Source organism: Artemia sp. Qi Xiang Cuo, chromosome 12, assembly GCF_049724085.1.
Source record: "Artemia sp. Qi Xiang Cuo chromosome 12, ASM4972408v1, whole genome shotgun sequence".
Taxonomy (NCBI): domain Eukaryota; kingdom Metazoa; phylum Arthropoda; class Branchiopoda; order Anostraca; family Artemiidae; genus Artemia; species Artemia sp. Qi Xiang Cuo.
Genome location: NC_142805.1, coordinates 25,908,744 through 25,920,691, shown reverse-complemented (window position 1 = coordinate 25,920,691; position 11,948 = coordinate 25,908,744). Strand labels below are relative to the sequence as shown.

The following is an 11,948-nucleotide window of genomic DNA, read 5'->3' as shown; positions in this document are numbered from 1 at the left end:
TCGATTTGATTAGCAGTTGAGTCAACAGGCTTAACTAGCTTCGATGTGGAATCTATGTCCTTTTTGATGGAAGATAGTTAAGCTATAGCTGTTTGCAATATGTCATCACCTATGAGTTTGGTGATAGCTTTCTTCTTGAGACTATTTTTGGTTTCTCCTGGTTCATTACAAACCTCAATTAAGTGACTGACTGTGAGATAAGTTGCAAATCTTTGCCATTCTTGGCAAAGACCTAGGATTGGCTGGAAGATTTAATTTACCACCCCGTACCCCATGTCGCAGTCACCCGTCTAGCGGAGCGGGCTGGGAGAAAGAGTCTTTTTTTAAATCAGTTCTTATACAGCGTGAAGTGAATACAGTAAGACTTTTTTTATACTATGTACTCTTTTAACTTTTCAGCCTAGGTTGAGTCTAAAGAGATAGTTAGAAATCTTATCGGTAAACCTTGGCTTTTAAAAGTGGCCCTGGACCATCCGATCACGCTAGTATGAACGGAGCCGTTGGAGTAACCACGGAAATCCCACTATTTTGGCCGACGAGGGATCTCCCCCTCCAGTAAGTGGCATAGCAACCCCTTTGCGCCACTTTTGCCTTTAAAAGTGGTGAACCCCTTATGTTAATCCTCCAAAACCAGGGGACAACTTTTTCCTAAGTACTAAATATAGAAAATCCTTCACAGCTCAATGAGTTGATGTCATCTTAACTTTCTACTATCAATTCTAAGGGAAAAAACCATGTACATCTTATTTTTGTTTGTTTTCAGGCTTAGTCCTATCTTTGTTCGTTTTTTTACCATGTCAGGATTATATTTTAATAAGTAATAGATTCTAAGGAGCTTACTATAAGCATTATTTATTGATTTCATGTCCCGATATTTTAATACATCAATGACATAACAGATCATTTGATGCTCTAAAAAGCGTGTGTCTACTTAATGAAATTTTTGGAATAATTAGATTTAATTAATATTGCAATGTAAAGAGCTATTTGTTAACATTTAAAAATGCCTATGTTTTATCTTCTATAAAATTTGACTATAATAAATACATATCAACTTTATAATATTGCTGTTTCTTCGCTCCAATTTCTTTACTGTTTAAGTTCGACTGTTTTATTACTCTTTAAGCTTCAATTTCTTTGTAAATGAAGGAATTATAACGTACCAAGAGGTAGTTGTAATGCTAGTAATACTATTCCTTTATCTGTGCCATAAAACATAGTAAATAAAGCGAGACACTCAACCCAATTTGATTAGATTTAAATAATTTTGATGAATGCATCTACGGGCATAGGCAAACTGCCTTTTTTTAGATTCACGAATTTTTCTATTGATTATATAGCAATTCAATAAGAGCCATCTATTTTGTCAACTGTTATCGTCTTGCAAAGAGTCAAAAAGCAGTATTGTATATGTTTTTTGTAGTAGGTCAACAGTAAGTGGCTTATTGACGTCAAACAATACAACCTAAATGTATTGTAAGGTATATTCAATTATGGTTAACCTTTGCAGCAATTATAATTTTGAAGTCGCACCGTCCCCAAAACAAAGTTAATGTTAAATTTGGGACTCTTATAAATACGAGTTTTTCTTTGACAAATATATCTGATATGTCAAGAAATCATTCAGATTCAATACTAGCTGTAAGGATACTTATTCAAGTTAATGCTATCTAAATTGTTCACATATTTGCCCTTGTTATAAAAGTTGTTTTTCAAAAAAGTACATTACACGGCCATAGTCACAGATTCAATTTCTAATGTGTATTTATTTTTATTCTATGAACTGCCCATTCTTTTTTGTGTAAATTAAATTAAAACAAAGTTTTTTAAATCGCGAATTAGGACCAGGATTAAAAATAAAACATAAAAGGATTTATTCCTTGACTAAGGGGGGTGAAACTTTGCTCTTGACCTTGATCCTTGATGCTTCGCTATTTATGAGAGTTATTTTTGGTCCTTTTAAAAGAGCTTTTTATCCTAATTACATCCGCTTTGGGTTCCGAGCCGAGTGGATTGGTGCTCTAGATTTAGGATCCCTTGTCAGAAAGGGTAAGGGGTCGAATCCTAGTGTATCCAATTATTTGGTTTTGGACGGGGTTTAGTGTGTTGTGATTCAGTAAGCTCAGTCAGAGTTGACCAAGCTTCAAATAGGTATCTGGAGAAATCTGGGGAAGGTAAATAGGAAAGGTGTCCGAAAGCCTAGGGTGGCTGGCTTTCATCCCCCTTGCACTTTCTGGCTGAAAGGCCTTGAGACGGAGATCAGCACCGCCGGGATGGACCTTAAGGATCTAGTGCAGCATCCTTTATCTTAATTTACGTTACCCTTTGGGTTTCAGGAGTCGCTCTTAAAAAGTTGGGACAAATAGTCCAACTCACTTATATCTGAAGTAATTTCCCTTTTCTTTCAGCTGAGAACTGCTACTTACTTTTTTTATTAAGTTTCTGATCATTTTTAGAATAATTGCTTTAAAGCTGGTTTTCTCTCACTTAACAATTCAATTCAGTCCCGGTACAATTGTTATTGAAATGTTGTATCTTGTCCTATACCACCCCCCCCCCCCGTAAAATTCTCTCCAGACAATTATATCCTTTCTGAAAATCCCCCCTTAAAATATTTTTGGACGATTCCCCTTGAAAAATTGTCCTAATAATGCTTTCATTTGAAAGACTTAATTTACTTAAAAATACTTTGTTTGGTGAAGCTTTAAGCAGGGATTCTAACCTTGAGAATGTTATAACAACCCAAAGCAAACCGTAGAAACAATTATAATACATCCAAGGAAGCTGCCTAAGACCCAAGGAACCGCCCAAGGAAACCACTGATTAGACCTAAGATGGACCCGGGGAGGAACAAAAGCTTTGAGTTTGATGTCCTTCGTACTTTAAGATTAGATCAGATATAGCCCTTTGGTTCAGACATAGTCATCCACACTATTATAATGTTAAACATTAAGGAATACATTTTTTTGGCATGAAAATGGGAAACGGAATCAATGAGATTAAAAATAATTTTACAACAAAAAAACCTGGCAAAAAAACGTTTATTGAGTAACTTCAACTTACACTGTCAATGGTATAGGAAGTCAGTTTAGTTTTGTGTTATCACCCACAATAAAATCCGTAGACTATTATGAAAACATATGATCCAGTATTAAAACATTTTTAATTTAGGAACTTCGATAGAAAGATAGAAATAAATAGCGATAAGAAAAAAATGTTTTATTTTACTCATTAGTTAGAGTATTTATTTTTTTTATGACATTATACCATCTCAGAATGCGACAGTTCTTGCTGCTTCTCCTAGATTTTACTTTCTTAAATTTCAAATAAGTTTTATTTTACGTTAAAAAGAAATAAAATGATAATCTGGATTATGAGAATTTCTGTCTATACGCCGCCCTTATGCCAAAATACATCTTAGTAGAAAAAAAAACAAAAAACAGAACCCTTTTAGATCTATGGGTTACTTCAGAAACATTCTGCTAAATAAAATGTATATTTTGGGGAGAGAGGGTTTTGGTTTCCATTAAAGCTCCCGTCTTTGCCTAAGTAAAAGTATATGAAAACATCAGTAGTTAATTTTTTGGAGATAGTTATAGATTCGTTGCTTGGGCTAAAGAGCAATAGAAAATTTGAGAATAATTATGATTACAAATGTTCTGGTAATTGATTCTCTTTCAAAACGAACCACAAATTTTATTGTTTAAAACATACGAATAACAAAAAGTCCTATTGGAAAAAACAAACTACCGTAATTAGGTTAGAGGTTTGTAACCATGACCCTTTTCATTTACAGGACAATCCCTGTTCATTTATGTTTTGATAACCGTTGTTTATTTCATTCAAAAATCCACTCCGTTATATTGCATTCACACTTTTACCTTATGCTATATTTAGTTTCTTATACTATTGAAGCGATTAATTAATTAATAACAATATTTTCAGGACATAGGGATTCAGAAAGATCCTAGAAGAATACTGGAAAGAATGAATGAAGAACAAAATAATGCATAATAATGGATGAAGGTTTTGAAGGATTGTAGTGAAATTTTATAAGTTGCACATTTTTTTAATAATGTCTTTTGCTTAGCAAAGGACTATAAAGAAGCTGTGGCGTTATTTTTGCCTTTTTATTATGTTTAAATCTCTATTTTAGTTTTTACTTATTAGGTTAAAGATGAAATTTCAAAACGGACCATCAAAATAGGTAATTATAGGTTCAAAATAAATATATTTTTAATCTTAATAAAACTAAATTCGTTCAGTGAAATAGGTTGGTTTCATGCTTTGTAAAAGATGCCATCTATAAGGGTTATTTTTCAAATATAAATACTTTTTTGGAACACATTCAGATTAGAAACAGGTTGAAACAGAGCAATTTAGTCCATATTTTTGCGTTTTAATTCTTGTCACATTGTGGGAATTAAAAAGAAAATATTTTTTTGTATATCCCCAGTATATAATAAAATTTACATCTGACAAAAAATTTGTTGCATTCAATATAAATAGCATTTTTATAAGGTAATGACGTTGGATGCCAAATTAAATTTTCTAAAATAGGTTTTCCAAAAAAAAAACAGAATATTTTTTTTTGTCACGTACTTAATTTCTCTTAATATTATTCCTTTAAATTAAAAATACATAGTTGTGACTTATTAGGCAAAGCAGACACAAATTTTATCGTAATATTAATACTTCAATCGATATTTTCCGACTTACAAATATTCTCCGCACAATTTTTCTATATTTTTGTATTAAATAAATAAATTATTTATGAAGAAAATGAACAAGCAAGGACATGCTCTTTGGATGAAATTAACTTTAGAAACTAGTTGATAACAGCAACACTTAGCTATAAATCAGCTAAAACAGTATAATGATTTGAACCTACTGTTTTTATCTTATAAAATACCAAATTGCTAAAGATAGCTTTAAAACAGCTGTGGCAAAGGATAAGCGAGGTTTTAGCTTCACAATTAAAATTTATAAATGACTCGGTTTTATTTTTATAAATGATTTTTTCAATTTATTAACTCTCAGAATAACATAGCAAAACTTATTTAAATAAGCTAGTGCAAGAACTTCAACAATTGAAAAACATCTAAGATATTAAATGCCAAAAATGTGTTGAGAAGATTATAGTTGTAACGCTGAGAATTTGAGAATAATTACGATTACAAATGTTCTGATAATTGAATCTCCTCCAAACAAACCACGAATTTTATTGTTTAAAACCGATACGAATAACAAAAAGTCTTAATGGAAAAAACAAACTAGCATAAAAAACTTAGAGGTTTGTAACTATGACCCTTTTCAATTGCAGGACAATTCCGGTTCATTTATGTTTTGATAACCGTTGTTTATTTCATTAAAAAATCCACTTCGTTATATTCTATTCAGACTTTTACCTTATATTATATTTAGGTTTTTTTTTACTTTATTGTAAAAAAAAATGACAAATATTTTGGTTTTAAAGAAGCTTATTACTTCCACTTAAAAAAATCAGTTTTCCCCTTTTATATAATTTAATTATTTTAAAAAAACTACGTTTTCTAAAGAGTTAAAGAGGCTGAGTTACAAGGTTGAACCTTAAAACGTACAGGGATTAGGAGGCACAGTTGGGGGGCTGCCGCCCCCCCAAACCCTCCGCTTTCGCAGCATTTAAATAAAAAAAAAGTTTTTTAAACTGAAAATAAGGAGCGACATTAAATCATAAAACGAACAGAAATTATTCCGTATATGAAAGGGGCTGTGCCCTCCTCAACGCCTCACTCTTTACGCTAAGGTTTGACGTTCTCACAACTCTTTTTTTTAAACAATAAAAACTTTAGCGTAAAGAGCGAGGCGTTGAGGAGGGCACAGCCCCTTTCATATACGGAATAATTTCTGTTCGTCAACAAATGAAACAAATGTCTTTTCAACAAATGAAAAGACAACTTTTTTCAACTGAAAGTAAAGAGCAAGGTTAAAACTTAAAATGATCAGAAGTTTTGCCGTTACAGTCGCATTCTCAATCCTCGCTCTTTACTCTAATTAAATAAAAAAAACAAGTTTTTCAAACTGAAAGTAAGGAGCGACATTAAAACTTAAAACGAACAGAAATTATTCCGTATATGAAAGGGGCTGTGCCCTCCTCAACGCCTCACTCTTCACGCTAAAGTTTGACTTTCTCACAACTCTTTTTTTTAAACAATAAAAACTTTAGCGTAAAGAGCGAGGCGTCGAGGAGGGGACAACCCCTTTCATATACGGAATAATTTCTGTTCGTTTTAAGTTTTAATGTCGCTCCTTACTTTCAGTTTAAAAAACTTGTTTTTTTTATTTAATTTCTGATCGTTTTTTAGTTAATGCAGCTTTTATTTTGGCTCGCCGGCATTGAATAAGTAAGCAAAATTTGCATAAAAAATGTACATTTCTTTTGCTAAATGGCTCTCTAAATTTGGTTCTGACGTAATTTACAAATTAATTTACGTAACGAACTTCTATATTCGTATATTTTTCTTCTGGCAAAAAATACACAGTTGCAGATTTTTGCAGATATGAGCTTGAAACCTATGTTATAGGGTTTTCTGATACGCTGAATCTGACGGTGTGATTTTCATTAAATTTTTTTCACTTTTAGGGGATGTTTCCCCCTCTTTAAAAAATCAGGTAAATTTTCTCAGGCTTGTAGCCTTTGATGAGTAATACTAAACTTAATAAAATTCATATATTTATAATCAGCATTATAAGCCAATTCTTTTGATACATTTATTGACATAAAAGTTCCGTTTTTAAAAGTTTCGATTACTATTGAGCCGTATCGCTTGTTTTGTTTTTATTGTTTTTTTTTTTATTACGTATATGATGGGGGTCTCCCCTTAGTCAATACCACGCTCTTTACGTTAAAAGTTAAAAATTTTTTAATTCACAAACCCCTGAATCACCAAGGCCGTTTAATTAGAATAGATAGCCCCTCCTCCAGCCCCCCCACCAAAAAAAATTCTTCCTGAAAATGTCTGTATACTTCCCAATAACCAATACAATATGTAAGCAATGGGCAAAGTTCATAACTTGCAGCCCTTCCCCTGGGAACTGTGGGGAATTAAGTCATCGTAAAAGACATATATATTAGATTTTCGACTATGCTGGACAAAATGGCTATCTCAAAATTTTAATTGGGTGACTTTGAGAAAAAAAAGAGCGTGGGAGGGGGCCTAGCTGCCCTCCCGTTTTTTTTTGTCACTTAAAAAGGGGACTATAACTTTTAATTTCCATTCCAATGAGCCCTCTTACGATATTCTAGGACCACTGTGTCAATACGATTACCCCGGGGAAAAAAAACAAATAAACACGCACCCGTGATCTTTCTTCTGGCAAAAATTGCAAAATTCCACATCTTTGTAGATAGGATCTTGAAACCTTTCCAGTAGGGTTTTCTGATACGCTAAATATGATGGTGTGAATTTCATTAAGGTTCAATAACTTTTTGGGGGTCTTTCCCCCTTTTTTCGAAAATCAGCCAAATTTTCTCAGGCGCGTAACTTTTGATGAGTAATATTAAACTTGATGAAACTTATATATTTGAAATCAGAATTAAAATCTGATTCTTTTGATGTATCTATTGGTACCAAATTCCGTTTTTTAGAGTTTCGGTTACCATTGAGCCGGGTCGCTCCTTACTTACAGTTCGTTACCACGAACTGTTTGAAAAGCAAGTTATGTAAAAATACTTCAAATTCAACAGCCCTTGTGTTCTATGACTCAATCCTAAAGGAACGAGTCATAGAACGATAACAAAAACTGACTAGCTTAAAGAGCAAGGGTTGAGAAAGGAGCCGCTCCACTCATATTTAAAATGGCTCTTGTTTCTCTTAAGCTTAAAACTTGGTTTTATAAATGGAATTTCTGATTATTTTTCAAATTTTGACAAGAAATCCTTTCCTGCTTTCTGTGTAAAATTTGGCTCAGAAATTTCCCTGAATCTTACCATGAAAAATTATTCTCCCGGAAGGGCTTTATACCACTCAAGGACCCCCTTCCCACCAAAAAATACCACTTCTCATTATAATTTTTTTCCTATTCTGCAATGAGAAATACTATATGTGAACGGTGGGCAAACTGCGTAACTTGTAGTTCCTTCTTCTTGGACTATAAGGGATCATTTCCTCCCCAAAGATAAATTATTGGACCTTTCTACTGTTTAAAACAAATTAATAATGCCAAATTTTGATATGTCATTATATGGGTAAAAAGAGGCGTGGAACAATTGCTAGCGACCCTCCAATCTTTGGTTATTCTCAAAGGTCAGTAATATTTGTGATTCACGATCAAATAAGCCCTCTTCTAATCTTCTAGGTTTGGTTTGCTACAATTGGGCATGGGGAACGAAACATATAAAACCGTATCTCTTCAAGGAAAAAGTACAAAATTCAAGATTTTAGATAGAAAATAGGAGTTAAAACTTCTACACTTAGGCTCTCTAATCAGAAAATAATAAAATGAAAAATAAAGTCAAAACAGGTGAGAAAACAAGGATTTTGTCAGCCAGTGGCAAACCATGATGACGAAGAAACAAGCAAATATTTCTACAAGGACCTCCCTCAAGCTGTCCTCAGTGCTAAACAAAAAAGAAAGAAGAAAGAAAACAACGAAAATTTAACCTTTCGAAGTTTACCCGACAACGACAAAACAGACACTCAAAGTGTATATGGATTTGACAGTGGAAGAAGACACAACCATGTATTTTATAAAATAATCTCTTATTTAAAATAAAGTATTTATCGATTCAACGTTTCTTGTAATTTGTTTTCTATATGAATGAATACTAGATAGGAATGACACAACAGGCTAAGTAGAAACAGAGTTGAAGGTATAGAGTGAAAGGATATAAGGATAAAACAATAGCTCCAGAGGGAGCTATTTAGAGGGTTAGAATCACCCTTTTCCAGTGAACATGGCCATTTAAATCCGTTTTAACAAGAGTCCCACTTGATGTGAAACCAGTGATAAACAAAATTTCTTATTTGAACGAAAACCATCAAAATTTTTTAACTAAATGTTTTATACAATCTCCTTCCAAAAAATATAATTTATACATAAAGGAAACAAATATATTTACAAATAAAATGTCTACTTTTATTTTTGTACATTCTACACCTTAGAAGAAGGTATTTATAAATCCTAAGTTGAAAAGACATCCATTTTTGAAAAAGGGGTTTATCTCTCACTGCCATCTTTATTTCAAAGTACTTACTCTACCACTGAATTCCAGCAAACCCTTAATTATTCAATGCAAATGAACTTTTGCCATTGGTTTCATATTAGCTTATAGAACAAAAACCAGTTTTTTGACATGATGCCTATACGTGCCACATTTCGATAGAGTCGTTTTTGGTTTAGAATTGGCATGTCATCACCTTCGTATTAGCTTAAGAAACAAAACAAGTCTTGTGACGTCAGCTCTTAAACATGCCCCTTTTCGACAAGAATTCATTTTTGTTTCTATGGGGCATGGCCGCATAAAACCTGTTTCAAACATGCCACAAAGCGGCTGATCCTGTTTTCGACCGACCCGTATATGCTATAGTAAGTGGTTAGACTGTCCTCTCAGACTGAGAAATGTCTTCTCACTGTTTTAATATTTCAGATTTATCCAACATCTTTCGAAGAAGCAGTGCTAACGGTTCATTCCTTTTTCCTACAGAAGTAGTCACAAAAAAGGTTGAAGAAGAAACGTTTATTGCATCCTAGATTCAACACTATCACCTTCCTCGGACGGAATTCAGACTCTTTTTTTTTGTAAATAGGCAACAATTGGGAGGCAAAGACAAATATTTAATTTAAATCAAGTCCTTAAAAACAGGTTATCACCACCTTTCTCAACAGGGCTCCTCAAGACTGATTTGAACTGTTATAACATGGAGTGTCTTAGGAGTAGTTTTAACTAACTGAAAAATAAATAAATGACTATCTTGTAAAGTGTGGGCATGTAGCAGGTATAAGATGTAAAATAAAAAATTTATATTACTATTGCTACTAACAGCTCCCTGCAGCACAAAGCCGCCTGAGGCCAACATAGCTAGGCACGCTCCTCCTACATCCCAATATATTCAAAGCCTCCCTCTTTACACCCTCCCAAGTAGTTCCTATTTTCCGTTCCTATAGTTTTCAGTTTTCAGGTATTGTTTTCAGTTCCTTTTGTTAGTCTTTGTAGAATCCTAAGACCTCACAATCGAGCCCTAATATAATCCCCATATTAATATAGATTCACAATTTAAGGGTTTCACAATATGTAAAATTGCATCATTGTTGGTATTCTTGCTTTGCTCAGGGAAGTATAAATGCATAAGTTCTGTCGTGTAATATTTTGGCTGGCGGTTTGACTGGCTGATTATAGTTGAACTGTTTAACTAAAATAGCATGTTGAAATAAAATAACAACTTCATGTTGACCTTTTTAAGTGTCACAAAGCCATGTTAACCACCAGATCATAAGTGTTTGTTCCCGTCCTTAATATTATTCACGACTATTATACATATTATTCTTTTCACCCAAAACCTATCAAAAAACAATTTTTTTTTTCTTTTGTTTCCAATATGTTCAATGTTTAACTTATGTCTTCTGGGTGGACAAAGACCACAGAGCAAATAGCCCAAAAGGAGGCAATTTTCAGTTCTTGGTTATGTGACTTTTATGATTACCACAAAAAAAAGAATCCAAAAACAGGCTAAACCAATTTGTTTTATATCAAAATATAGTACTACTAAGTCGCCTGTCCTAAATGTTGTCAAATATTTGTGTATATCTGTTTATTGTTATTTGTTTATATTCATTTATAAAAAAATACACATATATATTTCTATATGGCGTTCATACTTGTCTTGAAGATAACTAGGGTGTCTAAGCAATTTACCATAGACAAAACAGTTTTTCCACAGAGTAACAAAATTTACTTGTAAAAATTATACTGACTCAAAGACTTTCCGCTCTTTTAACTAGCTTAAGGTTTCTCGCATAAGAAACAATAGGTTTCCTTTTGGCAGAATTGATTGTCTCTCCAGAAATATGGAATAGTGTGAATGACTTGCGAAAATACTTAACAAAAATAAATCAATGAATACAAATAGGCATTGATAAATCAATTCAAATAGGTAGTGATATCTCTTTTTCTCTTAGGTTTTCCTTTGAGCACTTTACTGAAAACATTTTAAATAGAACGCATTTTGCTAGGTAAATTAGAACGATTGAATGGAGCAATTTATACAATTGATGACAGCCAAGGCTTTTTGACATGAACTTGCAAGCCAAGAGTTGTTCTAGCTGGGTCAGTAACTTCATTTTTAAACGACTCCCACATGACTTTAATATCCAAAGCTGGGAAAGGCTTTCAAAACGGTTTTTAATTTGATCGCAGAAGAATCAAGACTACAGAGATTTAGCGTTGTAATGCTTTTATCGACCATCTAAAATTTCAGCTTAAGACGAATTTTAGCAACTACAAGTTTGTGATCGGTATTAGCTAGGCCACCACCACGAAACGAGCAGTAATTAGAAACCAACAATCTCAATCGCCGAGAGATGAAGATCCATCATTTTCTTTGCCGTCCGCTCTCATTTTTCGTCTCCTTTTTTTTTTTTTTTGGCGGGCAGCAGTAAAACAAAAACATTTGTTCTGCTAGCCTGGAAAATTTACAATTTCGAAGACTAAAAATGAAAACAAGGGTCTTCATAGCCTATTTTATAACTGTTTTAGGACTTTTAACGCCATGAGTGCCTCGCGCTTTTATTTTAAATCTCCAAAACTTTCAATTTTTGCTGGCAGCAGGAAAAAGATTTTTTTTTTTTTTTCCTGCTACCCGGTGAGATTGGAAATGTCTAACACAAAAATTAAACTACGGGGCGTTCACAAACTGTCTTGTAACTATTAAAGAACTTTTTATATCACGACTGCCTTAGACTTTCACTTT

At 33.1% G+C, this 11,948-nt stretch overlaps 1 protein-coding gene across 1 annotated transcript in view; it reads left to right on the top strand.

The window, feature by feature from the left end:
* Positions 1-10,833, top strand: part of Drip (aquaporin homolog protein drip) — an 87,801-nt gene extending 76,968 nt beyond the window's left edge. Inside the window, exon 7 of the mRNA XM_089098364.1 lies at positions 9,629-10,833. The gene's annotated coding sequence lies outside the window, so the exon portion shown is untranslated. The remainder of the gene's footprint in view (positions 1-9,628) is intronic.
* The last annotated feature ends 1,115 nt before the right edge of the window (positions 10,834-11,948 follow it).